Genomic DNA, 16,689 nt, shown 5'->3' with positions numbered 1-16,689 from the left:
GGTAAACTGTTCTGTGGCTCACAGGACAGTCTTCTATGCTTCCCAGATTACAGAGTTGTCATTGCCTGAGATACCCCTTCCAAATTCTATATTTGTTTTCTCTCTATAAACTGTCTAAATATCACATATTTAGAATATATAATCCAAGAACCACTTTAAGAAGTCGTTCTTTGGATAATTTAGCCAACATTTACTGAACAGTTATGTGCCACCAATCTAGTATTGGCTGTTGTTACTTTGTCTCAATGAAGACAGAAAATGGAGATGGGAACTTAAGCCTTTTTATATCTTGTATAGATCCATACAGGCCCAAGTTCTCTTGACCTATATTCAAATTGAAGTTTGGTCTTTCTCCAAAAATTCTGAACACTGTATTTTTCCCAGTCAAATTGAAATCTTCATGCTAATGTTTGAGATTAGTTTGATAATTAATATATTTATTAAACATTATTAAATGATTGCAATATCTTACATTGAAAGCGTTAAGGTGTTTATAATCTACTAAGGGTGCACAAACACTGATACTAATAAGCTGTCAAGAAAGTATAAACTTCTTTAGGGGTTCAGAAGAAATTACTTAAGGGAGTGTTTCATATAAGAGGTGACATGTTAGGTAAACTTTGAAAAATTGATAGGCCAAGATCAAGGCTGCATGGCACTCCAAGCAAAACACTGAAGTGGAAGCAAGTAGGATTAAAACCATAATGTGGATGGATCACAGATTATTGAAAGTACATTAAAGGAAGACGTGGCTAGGAAGGTTGGGGTAATTTTGTCAATGGAAGGGAAGAGACAAATGGGAGAATGTCTTGAGACGTTCTCCAGGTCAAGGGCTAGTTTATCATGGAGTGCAGCGGACACAAGAGAAAGGTAATAACTGATGCATTCCCAGAAAAGGTGAAAGATGATTGCAAGATTCCAGATAGAGGTGTTACTCTGAACAGAATAGGAGATTAGTTGTTCTGATGAAGCAATGAAGGAAAAAAATGGAATCAGAAACTGTCATACTGTAGGGGAAGTGACAGTACCTGAGACAGCTATAGTCAGAGAGCCCCACTGTTCCAGGTAATCAGAGGCAAAGTCATGTCCCCAATAGTGAGGCTATGAGCACATGGCCGAAGTCTGTTGACAACCCTGTTAGGAGTCAGCTAATAAACATGTCAGTAAGAGGGGTCAGCCATCTGTATCTGGCATTAATAGTAACACTTTACATGTTTACTATATTTCCTTTTCATTTCATGATTTGAAATCCAATCATGTGGTTCCAAATTTAGAGCTCTTTCAATTACATGCTGTTGACTGTAGAGAAACAAGCCATTTTACACATTTTTTTCCAGGAGCATTTGGAGTGGAAGCTAAGGAAGAGGATGATGTATGAATCTGCCCAGGCTACGATAACAAAATACCATAGGCTTAAACAACAGAAGTTTATATCTCAGTTCTGAAGGCTGGGAGTCCTAAATCAATATCTGGCAAGGTTTGTTTTCTGGTGAGTGCTCTCTTCTTGGCTTTTAGATAGCCATCTCCTGGCACTGTCCTCACCTGACCTTCCTTCTGTGGGTGTGCTGAGAAAGAGAGCGATTTCTTCCTCTTCTTATAAAAGGCCACAATCCTATCAGATCAGAGCCCCACCCTTATGACTTCATTTATCTTTAATTACCTACTAAGATTCTATTTCCAAATATAGTCACATTGGGAGATGGGACTTCAGCTTACGAATTGGAGGTGGGGTAGGGGGAGGGGCAAGTAGGCACATTTCAGCCCATCACAGATGCCCATGGTGTTAGCAATTGGTAATGTAAAAATTTTTAAAGAACAAAGGAGTCAAGGAATCCAGAAGCAACTCTAGTTTTGTTGAGTGTCTACACGGGCTACGCAGAAGAGCAAATAAATCCATGAGAGACTAGACCACAGAGTAGGATAGGAGTACAAGAATAGGGGCCAGGATTGGAGGCAGTGCTGGGGTTGTTGAGAGAGAGGCCCTAGAAGACGGGGACAGTTAAGGGAACCCAGACTCAGATTTGGAGATGTATTAGATGAATAGTGTGAACTTCAAGAGGACTTGAACTGTTCTAGTGGTTAGGTACGTGGTTTCTAGTGTCAGGATGCTATGGCTTGTATTCATTCTAGTTATAACTTTATATTACTTAGCCCACCTAAGGTTCAGCTTTCACACCTGTAAAATGAAATTATACCAACCATGTTGGTTCATCAGGAAAGATGAAAGAATTCATGTAAAATGCTTTACATATGCCTGCCACATAATAAGCCTTAATAAATGTTGGTCATTATTACAATTTAGTCTTGTTACCTCACTCAGGCAGGACCCAAAATAGCTGCTACTTGCATGGTAGCAGCTACTAGGTACTAGCCAGTACCAAAAAGTACATAAAAATATAGAAGTTAGGCAATCACTCTGAGTATTAGGTTGGGCAAAAGTAATTGCAGTTTTTGCAATTTTTAACCTTTTAAACCACAATGACTTTTCCACCAACCTAATATTTTCCTACTTCTTTCATTTACCAAGAAAATATAAAATTCAGTTGCCTTTTCATTGCCAAAGTTTTCCTTCACTACTAGTTCTCTGCTTCCTGGCCCCAGCTTGGGTTATGCCCAGGGAAGCCTCGCATCCTGAAGATTTTCACTCTTCTCCTGAGTTTCTAGTTCTCAGCTTTCCCATGGCAGCTGGTCAATAAAGCACTAGGAAGCCAAGGGGCCTTCAGAAAACCTTGTACCCATTTATTGATACTCATTATTTTGGTTTGTTTTTAATTTGAGTTTTTATTGTGAACATTTTCAAACATTCTCAAAAGTAAAGTAATACAACAAATCCCCATGCATTCATCATCTAGTTTCAAGAATTATTAGTCTCTTGCTGTTGATTCATCAATGATAATCTCTCCATGAAAGAATACCTTTTAATACCACACAATGTTCTTTTTTCGTTTTGTTTTTGTTTTTGTTTTTGTTTTGTTTTTTAAAGGAGGATTAAAAGAATAGTTATTTTGGGTCTGTTAACCTGAGTCTTGTTCAACGTGTTTTAGAGTAAGTAAACCTAACGCTCCTTCTGGTGGACAAGTAATGGTATGATTCCAGTTCTCTGTTCAAAGACACCAGGAAAGAGAAGATTAACTGCTGAGTAGATTCTTCATCAATTAATGAAGTTGCCTGAAAACTGAAAGGACTTTTCAGCTAGTAAATTGTTCAATTCAACTGTGCTCAATTACTTTTAGAAATGAGTAAAAAGTCTCTAGATTATATACAGCTGCCATGTCTCTTGTAAAATGTGACATCTTAGAACAGAAAGTGTGTTTTATTCAAGGGAGTGGGTAATGGCGAATACTACACACTTGCACCTGTGGAAACTAAGAAATACTTACTTTTACCTCTAGAAATATGATCACAAGTCTATTAGCATATTTTCCTACAGTTATATTCATGTATTTGCAATAGCTGTAACGACAGTGAATTTGCATGAGTCTATATAGATGAGCTATTTCATTAAGTGCATTTTAAAGTTATGGTTTTATTACTGCTCTGTTGATAATGGTGATTTTTCTCTTCTTTGCTTTCACTCACCTGCAAGTTTTGACCTAGAATTTTCATCGTAAAAGTATCATGAGAGAAAGTCAGAGAGAGAAAGATAGTTATTTATAGACTATTTGATAGCATATTCTCCTCTACCTGGAAGTCAAACTAAGTGTTAGGAAAAATGGATAGAATAGCCACAGACTTTTGCTTCTTGGTTTTATGGGCCACAATGAAAAGTAGAATGGCAGGTTTTAACAAGTAAATAATGTCCTTGTTCCTTCTGTGTGTTGACCAGTATGCCCCCTTTTACTTACTTTTGGAAGGGTGGGAACCTAGCAAAACAGACATAAGCATTGTTCTCAAAGCAAAACAAACCAAAAAAAGGATTATCAAGGCTTGCAAGGAAGTACAGCAAGGCAGGGCTAGGAGTGGGATAGAAAGGTAGCTTAAATTAAAGGTGTCATAAAACTGAAAAGCTGAAACTTCCTTGGTCTTACAGGGTACTTTTCAATGTTTATCCATCACCCAGGAGGATGTGCTTATGTGCATACATGGGTATAAGTAACCAGATCTGTTCAAATTTGAAATGGGAAATTTGAAATGGGAAAACTAGGATCGTTATTGTCATAAACCAAAGAGGGAAATGTGGGTGAAAGGAGGAGAGCAGAGGCAGAAGAGCTGCTCCTAAGCAACTAAGAGGTTTGTACTTACTCGCAAGATAGGTCCAGAACTACAGCATCTAAAATAGTAATGAGATTTCTCTCTTTCCTCCCTCCCTCTTTCCTTTTCTGCCTTCTCCTCAGTCTCCTCCTTTTTTTCTTCTTTGTCTTCTTCCTCTCCTCCTCTTCCTTCTTCTCTCCCTCTCCCCCTCCTCTTCCCCTTTTCCTCTCCCTCCCCTGTCTCCTGCTCCCTCTCACCCTCCTTCCTCTCCTCTTCTTCCTCCCTTCCACCCTTCCTTTCTCCCAGCACCCATTGAATTCCAGAAATAGTGTCTGATATTAACAAAAAGCTCTGAGTTTACATACATACACTCTGCCCTTCTTTTGTACAAAAGAAAAATAAATAGGTGCTTATACTTGTATAGTAATAAATTGTAAAATGCTTTAACTATTATGCTGGTCTTTTGGTATCTTTTTCTCTTTTAAATTTAAAATGTCCTTACACTCTGATATTATAAACACTGTTCCCCTGAAATATATTGTAAGAACATAAATCACATGTTTGTGTGGTTGGACAGGACTTTCTTGACTTCCTCAGGTGACAAGCTGCAATTTGATAACATATATATGCACCAGAGCAATAGCTTTTTTTTTTTGAAATGATCAAAGAGGTCTTTATAAAATTCTTTCATGACTTCATTCTAAATATACAGAATAAAAAATAGTGTCAGTACATTCATGAGACACCAGTCTGATTTTCCTTATACTGTCTCAAAATTTAAAGATAAATTTCCCAAGAGAGTGTGCAATGCATCATAAAATGGCCCTTTTTTGTAGGTGGGAGAGGAAGGATTGGGCAGGGTAGCATATTAAATTTTACCATGATAGACATGCAAGCCTGTTATCCAATCTAGTATAATTTATATACATTTTGATGACTTAGAAAAACAAAGCAGTCATTTGTGACAAGCCTAAAAAGCTTGACATATTTAACATACTGAGGAACTTTTTTTTATGGTGTCCAGAAATTCTTTAATTGTACCACGGGGGCCTTTTGAAAGTAACACATAGAAGGAGAGTTTCTGTTCAGTTTGCTGAACATCACATTGCACCCTAATAATATACAACTTGAACTGAGGGTGGATACCTTACTGTGGGGACAGAGCCCCAGAGAGTAGTTTACAGGCTCTCGGCCTCACGTGGAAGGGTGCTGGCTCGGGTGGTGGATGGCCGTCGGCTGTGGCTGATTGGCCATCGGCTGTGGCCGGTTAGCCGATTGGCCGCTGGTATAACTGCTGCGGCTACGGAGGAGAGCCGAGGAGCCGAGCAGAGCGGAAGAGAGCAGAAGAGGAGGGCCGAGGAGAGTGGAGGAGAGTCGTCGGTGGGTCGGTTGGCGGAAAGGCGGACGGCAGGTCGGCGACCGGTGGGCCCAGCCTCCAGTGAGACCATAGTGGTATGACTCCCCTACCTATGGCTCCGTGGGTGTTCCTTTTTGGCCTCACCATATCCTGCGTTCTTGTGTGGGAAGCGGGAGCAGAGACCCCACAGGCCTCCCCCCACGACACTTACCTTAGCACACAAAGGAAAAGTATGTCGGTACAAAATATGGACTAAACTGCTTTCAGGAAAAAAGAAAAAAAAAAAATGATCCAGGATGGAAAAAGGAATTTTCCTTCCTTGTTTGGAGTCCTCCCAATTAAGGCAGATCCCATCCATTATAATTTCCGCTGTTAAAAGGTTTTCCCACTTACTCAGTTCTCGCCTCTGAGTTCAACCCCTGCTGGATTCTTTTGGCATAACTTTGCACCATGGAGTTAACGATGGGCAGAAAGAAGTAACACACCATTACAACCACCAGCTTCTCAAATATCCAGCACAACCAGTTTTCTCCCTGCGGTGTATCCATTTCACTTGCTTCTTTGGTTTTTGTTTTGATGAATCCTAATTTTTCCAGCTTTACTGAGATATAATTGACATATAGCATTGTGTACGTTTAAGGTGTACGAGGTGCTGATTTGATACATGTACAGAATGCAAAACAATTACCAGAATAAGGATAATTAACACATCCGTCACCCCACATAATTGAAAATATTTAAGGTTTACTTTCTTAGCGACTTTGAAGTGTATAATACAGTATTGTTAATTATAGTCACCAGGCTGTATATTAGATCCCCAGAACTTATTCATCTTATGACTGTAAATTTGTCCCTTTAGACCACCATCTCCCCATTTCTGCCACCACCCCACCCTGGCAACCACCAATTTACTCTCTGTTTTAATGAGTTCAGAGTTTTTAGGTTCCACATATAAGTGAAATCATACGATATTTGTCTTTCTCTGATGTATTTCACCTAGCTTAAGACCATCAAGTTTCATCCATGTTGTCACAAATGGCGGGGTTTCCTTCTTTTTATGGTTGAATAGTATTCCATTGTATATATGTACCACATTTTTTAATCCATTTATCTGTCAAAGGGCATTTATGTTTCCCTGTTTTGGCTGTAAATAATGCTGCAATGAACATGGGGATACAGATATCTTTTCAAAATAGTGACTTCATTTTCTTTGTATATATACCCAGAAGAGGAATTGCTGGATCATGTGGTAGTTCTATTTTTAACTTTTTGAAGAACCACCATACTATTTTTCATAATGGCTATACCAATTTAAATTCCCATCAACAGAGTATAAGTGTTCCCTTTACTCCACATCCTTGCCAGTACTTGTTATCTCTTGTGTTTTTGATAGCCAATCAAATAGGTGTGAGGTGATATCAGAAGATAGGTGCGGAATTAGAGCACCAACAATAATAAGGTTTCTCTTTCCTTTTCCATCCCCTCATTCTCACTTCTCCCCACTGAAATTTATATTTTTATTTCCCTGATATTAATGATGTTGAACACCTTGTCATGTACTTGTTGGCCATTTGTATGTCTTCTTTAGAAAAATGTCTCTTCGGGTCCTTTGACCATTTTTAAATCAGATTATTTTTTTTCTTGCTATTGAGTTACAAGAAATCCTTGTAGATTTTTGATGCTAACCCCTTATCAAATATATAGTTTGCAAATGTTTTCTCTCAACCTATAGGTTGACTTTTCATTTCATTGATTCTTTCTCTTGCTGGGTAGAAATTTTTAGTTTGATGTGGTTCAACTTATTGATTTTTGCTTTTGTTGTATGTGCTTTTGGTGTCATAATAATAAAAAAAAAAAATTGCCAAGACAAATGTCTAGTTTTTTTCCTTGTTTTCTTTTAGGAGTTTTAGAACTTCAGGTCTTACATTTAAGTCTTCAATCCATTCCAAGTTAACTTTTGTGAATGTTATAAGTATTCAATTTCATTCTTTTGCATGTGAATATCCAGTTTTCCCAACACCATTTATTGAAGAACTGTTTTCTCCCCACTGAGTATTTTTGGCTCCCTTGTCAAATACTAGTTAAACGTATATGTGTGGACATATTTCTGGGCTCTCTGTTCCATTGGTCTATGTGTCTGCTTTTATGTCAGTACCATGCTCTTTTGATTACTATAACTTTGTAATATAGTTTGAAATCAGGAAGTATGATGCCTCTAGCTTTATTTCTTTCTCAAGATTGCTTAGGTATGAGGTCTTTAGTGGTTCCATGTGGAATATTAGTATTATTTTTTTCTACTTCTGTGAAAAATGCCATTGGAATTTTGATAGGGACTGCATTGAATCTATAGATGGTTTTGAGTAATATGGACATTTTAACATTTTAATCATGTATCTTCTGATACATGAACGTGGGATATTTTTCCATTTATCTGTGTATTCTTCAATTTCTTCATCTGTCTTACTGGTCTTTTGTCTCCTTGGTTACATTTATTTCTAAGTATTTTATTATTTTAGATACTAATCTAAATGAGATTGATTTCTTTTAAAGACTGTTTATTGTTAATACGTATAAACAGAACTGATTTTTGCATGTTGATTTTGTATCCTGAAACATTACTCAATCCATTATTAGTTCTAACAATTTTTGATGTCGTCTTTAGGGTTTTCTATATGAGATCATGTCATCTACAAACAGAGACAATTTTACTTCTTCCTTTTTGTTTTGGATGACTTTTATTTATTTTGTCTTGCCTAATTGCTCTGGCTAGCACTTCCAGTGTTTTGTTGAATAGGAGTGGTGAGAATGGGTGCCTTTGTCTTGTTCCTGATCTTATAGGAAAAGCTTTCAACGTTTTATTATTGAGTATAAGGTAAACTATAACTATTATATCCTCTTGATGGATTAATCCCTTTATCATTATATAATGAACTAATATGTTTTTTGTTATAGTTTTTGACTAGAAGTCTGTTTTTATTTTATTTTTTTCTGATGTAAGTGTAGCTACCCCTGCTTGTCTTGGTTTCCATTTGTATGGCATATCTTTTTCCATCCCTTTACTTTGAACCTACTCATGTAGCTGAAGTGAATCTCTTGTAGGCAGCATGGAATTAGGTCATGTTTATTTAACCCATTCTGCCACTATATGCATTTTGATTGGAGAATTTAATCTATTTACATTTAAATTAATTATTTATACACAAGGACTTACTAATGTCACCCTATTAACTTTTTTCTGGCTGTTTTATAGTTCCTTTGTTCTTTTATTTCTCTGTTGCTGCTTCCTTTGTTAATTCATGATTTGCCATAGTGGTATGTTTTGATTAATTTCTGTTTATCTTTTGTGTATCTACTGAAGTTTTTTGCTTTGTGATTAACATGAGGTTTGCATACAGTATCTTCTAGATATAATTGTCTATTTTAAGCTGATGACAACTTATTATAATTACATACAAAAACTCCACTGTTTTAATCTCATTTCATATTTTTGATGTCACAATTTGCATCTTTTAATATTGTGTATCCATTAACAAATTAACTAGTTATTTTTAACAGTTTTGCCCTTTAACCTTTATACTAGAGTTAAGTGATTAATACACTACCATGTTACAGTATTGGAGTGTTTTTAATTTGACTGTATATTTACCTTTAGCAGTGCTTTATATTTTCATGTTTTTCATGTTACTAATTAGCATCTCATATTTTAGCGTTTTTTTATAAGGCAATTCTAGTGGAGATGCATTCCCTCAGCTTCTGTTTCTCTGGGAAAGTCTTTCTCTATTCTTTTAGTTCTGAAGGACAACTTTGTCAGGTAAAATATTCTTGGTTGGCAGTATTTTCTTTCAGAATTTGGAATATATATCGTCCCAATCTCTCTTGGCCTGCAAGTTTTCTGCTGAGAAATCGACTATTAGCCTTATGAGGGTTCCTCATGTGTGCGAAATTATTTTTATCCTGCTGATTTTAAAGCTCTTTCTCTCTTTGATTTTAGAAAGTTTTATTTATAATATGTCTTGGAAAATATCTTTTGAGTTAAAAATTCGGGGGGACCTATGAGTTTCATAAACTAGAATGCTCAAATATCTCCCCATGTTGAGGAAGTTCTCAGGTATTTGTTCCCTAAATAATCTCTCTGCCCTGTTTTCACTCTCTTCTTCTGAGATTCCAATTATGTGTAGATTGTTTCTTTTAATAGTATCCCATAATGCACATAAACTTTCTTCACTCTTTTATATATATTTTTATCTTTTCACTCCTCTGACTGAATAATTTTCATGATGTCTCTTCAAGTTCACACATTCTTTTGGTCAAGTCTATCATTGAAGCTTTTCAATTAATTATTCGGTCATTGTATCTTCAGCTCTAGCTTTGCTAATTTTTGAATTGTTGAGCTTATTCTGTTCATGCATCATTTTCCTAATTTTACTTAGGAAATAATTTTACTGTTATCTTGTAATTCACTAAATTTCTTTAAGAAGAGTATTCTGGATTCTTTTTCAGACAGCACATAGATCTCCATTTAGTTAGGGTAAGTTATTGGATCTTTATTAGTTCCTTTGTTGGTTTCAATATTGTGGGGACAGAACCCCAGAAAGTAGTTTACAGGCTCTCGGCCTCACGTGGAAGGAAGGGTGCTGGCTCGAGTGGTGGATGGCCGTCAGCTGTCACTGATTGGCCATCGGCTGTGGCTGGTTAGCCGATTGGCTGCTAGTATAACTGCTGTGGCTACCCAGGAGAGTCGAGGATTGCGGAGGAGCTGAGGAGAGCCGAGGAGAGCGGAAGAGAGTCGTGGGTCGGTTGGCAGAAAGGCGGACGGCAGGTCACGCGTCTGGTGGGCCCAGCCTCCAGTGAGACCATAGTGGTATGATTCCCCTACCTATGGCTCCGTGGGTGTTCCTTTTTGGCCTCACCATATCCTGCGTTCTTATGTGGGGAGCGGGACCAGAGACCCCACAGGCCGCCCCGCACAACAAATGGCGGAGCGAGCAGGGTCTCCCGCACGACAAATATTTACCAGGTTCTTCATGGTCCTTGTATCCTTGCATTGGTATCTGCACATCTGAGGAAGCAGTCTCCTCTTCCAGCCTTTCTCAGCAGTGGTGTGGGGCTATTGACTTGCTTCACTGCCCAGGCTCAGGCTTTAGATGTGCTGCACAGCTGCTTGACATCTCTGACCAGACTTCATGGTTTGATGGAGATGGAGGCTATGCTCAGCAGTTGAGCAAGGCCACTGACTTGCTTCCCTATCTGCACAGGCCTCTATATTGTGCTCTGTGGCTAGGACAAACTCCCCTCTGGGGACCCAAACTGAGAAGATTCAGTGACAGAGCTCTCTGGCCAGATGGGGCTGCTAGTTCAACTCTCCGTATGAGCAGAACCAATGGTTGGGATCTCCACTCAGGTGCCACAACCAGCAGGAACATGGTCCAAGGTCCATGAGCTCTTCTGGACCTGCCCCCTTTTCTTTCTCTAGCTGATTCCCCCCAGTGATCTACATGAGGCAGTACCTAAGGGGACCTCCCTGAAAGTGTCCCAGTGTGCTGGAGAAGCTGAATGTCCACCTTGGGCTCTCCTTTTCAAACTGGAGGAACTGCAGATCGAGAGAGACTCCTCAGTGTAATGCACTGGCCTGGGGGATGGGCAATACAGTCAAAGTAAAATGACTTCTCTCACCTTTCTAATGTGGTTTTTCTCAGTTTGTGTGGTCCCAGGGGTGCTTCTGCCTCATCCCTGGGTTCAGAGATCTTCTGAAAGGTGTCTTGTCTGTGGATAGTGCTAGTTGTTCTTTCTTTGAGGGGAACTGTAGACAAGAACCACTTATTTCACCATCTGGCTAACATCATGCTGAGTAATGGCTTTTATATCTAGACAAGTTGATGTTATGTAGCAATAGCTAGCATATATGTGTTCTTAAGAATATCAGGTATAGATAAGTTAATGGGTTGTGGAAAAGGAAGAAACAGAAAAGAAAAAGGAAGTTAGACCACTCTTCAATCATAGCTAATACTGAAAATGGTGTTTTTTTAATCAAGGATTTTACAGATCAGCCATACATTGATATGTGACTTTAATAGTTCTATCACATACATCTGTTCAGATAGGACTATTGAGATTTTTAAGTCAACTTCGTTAAGCTCTGGAAAAGAAATTCCAGAAAGCCATATCCTCACCAAAAAGCCCTCTGCATGTACACAAGCAAGGGAAAGTCTCCACAGCCCAAGCCAGTAAAACAATGCTCAGATAAAGGAGTGGATTTTAAGGGCTTCAGTTAATAAGACCTCTAGTTCCCCAGCCAGTGGGTATTCAAGTGTTGACTGCGCAGGTAGGTGCTTGAGGACACACAGAAGGAGCCAGCCCTAAGAGGCTGCTTCCCGTACACCACCTCAAAGACGTTTGGATTTTCAATTTATTTTTTAAAAGCAGATACACAGTAAACATTGGAATGTGAGCTTTATGCTAAATATATTTTGGTTTCAGAGCAGTTATCTCTTGCTGCCAGAATAGCCCTAAGGATTAAGACGGTTTATTGGGATCAAATGCCTAAGAGATTTATTATAGTGCAGAATGTTTACTCATTCCCATTAAAATGCCGATGATGCTTATTTCTTTGCCTCTCGCTCTCCTCCTCCTTTCTTCCCTCCTCCACAACCCATATTCTATTATTTTATTTCCTACTTTAAGATGGATCGACTTTGATTTTTATCCTTTATTAAAACTGAGTTCTTGGAAACTCTCCAACTTTATGTGGGCCAGGAAGTAGCAATGGCATATATGTAGCTCATTAAGGACTTGGGAACACTGAGTCTCAGAGCAATTACAAGAAAGAAAAAACAAAACACCACTCTTTCCAGGCACTGTCTCTGATGACTGAAGAGAAGTGTGCACTTTTGGATTAATGTGTCACGAAGGATCACAAACACCCTAGATATAATCATCTCCAATTGAGAGCCATGGAAGGGCAAGGAAAATTTGCTGCCAGGCATATGCTTTACTTGGATTAAAAAAAAAAAAAAATATATATATATATATATATATATATATATATATATATATATATATAAAGGAAATTATTTATTTAATAGCCAAATCCTATGTAAAACGTTCAATAAGGCAGATGAGTTTACATGCAATATATCAGCTCTCATGGAATAGACATGAGACATCAGAAAATATGATCACTTAATTAAGAAAGCTACAGCCCAGGAAATAATGCTAGACAGCTTGATAATGCCTCCAAATGTATAAGAAAAACAATCATTGAGTCCACTAGGCTGTATAGTATGAATTTATGAAAACCGTGGTGGGCTGGGCAAGGTCTGCTATACCCTGATAAATTCATCTCTGATCCTCAGTGACTATTAGAATGCCTGGCACCAAGAGGGGCCCAGAGAACTTTCGTGGAAGGAACGATTGAATATAGCTGGCCTGCTACTCCTGGGGTGTGCAAATACAGTTTGAACATTTCCGTTTTTGTTTTCATCTTCTTTTTCTGGTGCTATGCTTGGAAAGCTCTAGACCAGCTGTTGTCAAATGTTAGCATATATAAGAATCACCTGGAGGTCTCTTTCCAGCACAGCTTGCTGGACCCCACCTCCTGGAGTTTCTGATTCAAGAGGTCTGGTGTAGGATCTGAGAAGTCGCGTTTCTCACATACAAAGGTGATGCTGCACTGCTGGTGCATGGACCACATTTCAAGAACCATGTAGCCTATAAAGTGATGAAAGAGCAATTATACACTGGAGGTCAAAGAAGTGCTCATCTCTGCTAATTGAAAAAAGTATGATTTGCATCTGTTCAACAGACTTGGAGCAGTTACTGTCAGCTGCTTAAGTTTCCACTACAGATGCAAGAAAACAAGTGTGTTTGCACTTTCTGTGCATCTGTCTGATTGTGGCAGCCAATAATGAATAGGGGAACACAGGAGAAAACATGCAGAGAATTTTTGCAACTCAGAAATAACCTTGTAAACAACAAATAAATACCAGTTTTACTTGAAAGCAGAATCTAAAATTTGAGTTTAAATGAGTACTGAAAATTATCCCCCCACATCTTCACCTTCTGGTTGATTGCACTTTTAAAAGCGTAAAGGTTAAAACTAAATTAAAGGGGGGTTGGGGCGAAGCATGAGTAGAAGTCTTTAGTTGCCTGATAGCTTGAAAATTCTTTGAATCTCTGATGAATTATTTGGATTCCCATTGATATGGTTAAGAAGAAAGCTAATTTACTATTGGAAAAGGACAAAATGAAAAATAAAAAGAGTACTGTGAATTGAGCACTTAACTGTTTGTCAAGCTCACTGCTAAACTCTTTATATTCATTGCCTCATTCACTCCATTCCCTCCTCATAACCATCCTTTGAGATCAGCACTGTTTCTCTGCCCATGTCACAGCTGAGAGCAGTCAGGTGTAAAGAGCAAGTGTTTTGCCCAAGGTCACCCTTTCAGTGAGTTGTGGAATCAGACCTGGATCCTTTCCCAATACCCAAGAATTTAAAATACATAAGTCAAGTTCCAAACAGGTCATAGTGAATCAGTGTTAAGAGCTATATTAATAGTGTCACCCATTACTATAGCAATCAGAGCATTAACCCTAAAGAGCCCTATGAGATAGGTGTCATATTCTCATATAAAATGAGAATCAGCACTAAGAAAACTCAGAGAAGTTAGGCAATCTGCTTAAGGATATATAGCTAGCAAGATAGGACCTGAGGATTATGGATTCTAACACCCACATTGTTTACATACCACCACCCAACCCTCATATCAAGCAGTAGCCTTCCTAGACCCTTTAGTGGCAATCCATACATTTCATACAAACTATTATATTAATGTCACTATAAGGTTACACAAAATGAAAATCATTGGTTCCCCATTGACAACAGAATGCTGTGATGAACCACCATACACATACTGTCAAACATTTATGTCCATATCCATAGGTTTACTGGGTCCAAAGGTGTGTTTATTTTTATAATTGATTTATATTTGTATCAAAGTAATATATTCACATAGCTTAATATGACAAATAATAGCTTTGTCACAAATAACAGCAGTTCCCTGCTCCCACTTTTCCTCTCTTCCACCCTCATCCTGCTTGCCAGAGGCAACCATCCCTATTCCTAGCTATTCCATGTTATTTACCTCCACATCTCCAAATACTGTATGCATCTATCTTTTGATTCATTGATTTAAAACATTATTCTTTGAATTCTTAGTGTGGAACATTAGCATTTTTCTCTCTCTTATACATCCCCCTTTCTCTTCTCTACTCTTAATATAGTTATATTATACGTTTTGATTCAATATTATTTGGTGCTTTCACAATTATGACTATACACATATTGTTCTATGTTGATTTAAGTGTATTATGAATTACTCTTGGTTTTCCATATAAATGTTTTTGTACAATGTTTATCTCCTTCCCGAATTTATAATAACCTTTAATGTTTTCCATTTACTTGGATTTTTTTGATGTATGGCCAAATATTCTCAATTCCATTGGAGGCTTTGAAGAATGATTTTTGACATAAGATTTTAAATCTGTTAAATAATCTAGTAAATCTTAAAGAACTCCCAGAGTTCTCCATTTTCTTGCTCCAACCTGAAGTAGTTGCTCTCTCAGCCACCTTCCCAGTTATCATCTTTTGTCATCAATCTGCTATTTTTTCTTCACTGTCTCCGAAAATGGATGTCCTGTTTTCTGGGTTCTACATCTTTCTCCTACTTAGTTTATTTACTTGTTAAGTAAAACACATTCTACATTTTCTGGTAGCTTCCTGCAAATGGATGCACGGTATGAACGTTTTGAGATTTCAGCATACCCTGAAATGTCTCTATTCAAACTTTTGATAGTTTTGTTAGAGTACAAACATCTAGATAGAAAATACTTTCCCCTAAGAATTGTATCCTTCCATGGTCTTCTAGCTCTAACGTTGCCATTGAGTGGGCCCATGCCATTTTGTTTCTCTGTCTTCTGGGTGTGACCTGGTTTCTCAGAATCTGCTTTTCATCCCTTGTATTTGAAATGCTACGATGACATGTTTTGGTGGTTGCTGCTGAATCAGCTACTCAATGAAACTGATAACTTGATAACTTAATCAGAGAGCAGGAAAAAGTTTTTGTATTCTCCAGAATTTATCAAAACAATTCCCTTTCCCCCTTTTTTGACCTGCTTTCCCATAATGCACATACCTGAGAGAAAGTAGCTACCTGTCTGAATGGTCTGCCTGAATTTAATGAGAAGCTAGTGCACAAATTCAACTTGAATAAATATTACAGTAGTACCCCCTTTTCTGCATTTTCACATTTCATGGTTTCAGTTACCCATGGTCAACTGTGGCCTGAAAACATTAAATGGAAAATTCCAGAAATAAACAATCCTGAAGTTTTAAATTACACACTCTTCTGAGTAGTGTGATGGAATCTTTCACCACCCTGCTCTGTCCAGCCCAGGATGTGTATCATCCCTTTGTCCAGAGTATCTCTGCTATATACTCTACCCTCCCATTAGTCAATTAGGAGCCTTTATAGTTTTCAGATCAACTATCACAGTATCACTGAGCTTTTGTTCAAGTGACCCTTACTTTACTTACTAATGGTCCCAAAGGGCAAGAGTAGTGATGCTAACAGTTCAGATAGGCCAAAGAGAAGCCTCAAAATGCTTGTTACATATCATTAGCCAATCAATAGTAGACTAACGTTACATCACAATGACTCTGTCATTTACCTCACTTCATCTCATCGTATAGACATTTTATCTCATATCATTACAAGAAAAAGGGTGACTTCAGTACAATAAAACATTTTGAGAGAGAGACATACCACAACCACATAACTTTTATTACAGTATACTGTTATGATCATTCCATTTTATTATTAGTTATTGTTGCTAATTTTTTACTGTGCTTAATTTATAAATTAAACTCATAGATATGTGTATACAGAAAAAACATATATATATATATATATCTGATATATATATGGTTTGGTACCAACACAATTTCAGGCACCTGCTGGTTGTCTTGGAATGTACCCCTCATGGATAAGGGGGGACTACTATACATGCTTCCTCTTTGCAAGCCCCTGTGCAAGGCACAGTTCCTCCTTACAAGGTGCTTGAAATTAACCACGGCAGATGTGAGA

Source organism: Rhinolophus sinicus, linkage group LG03 (genome assembly GCF_036562045.2).
Source record: "Rhinolophus sinicus isolate RSC01 linkage group LG03, ASM3656204v1, whole genome shotgun sequence".
NCBI classification, from domain to species: Eukaryota; Metazoa; Chordata; class Mammalia; order Chiroptera; family Rhinolophidae; genus Rhinolophus; species Rhinolophus sinicus.
Note: the sequence above shows the minus strand (reverse complement) of the source record.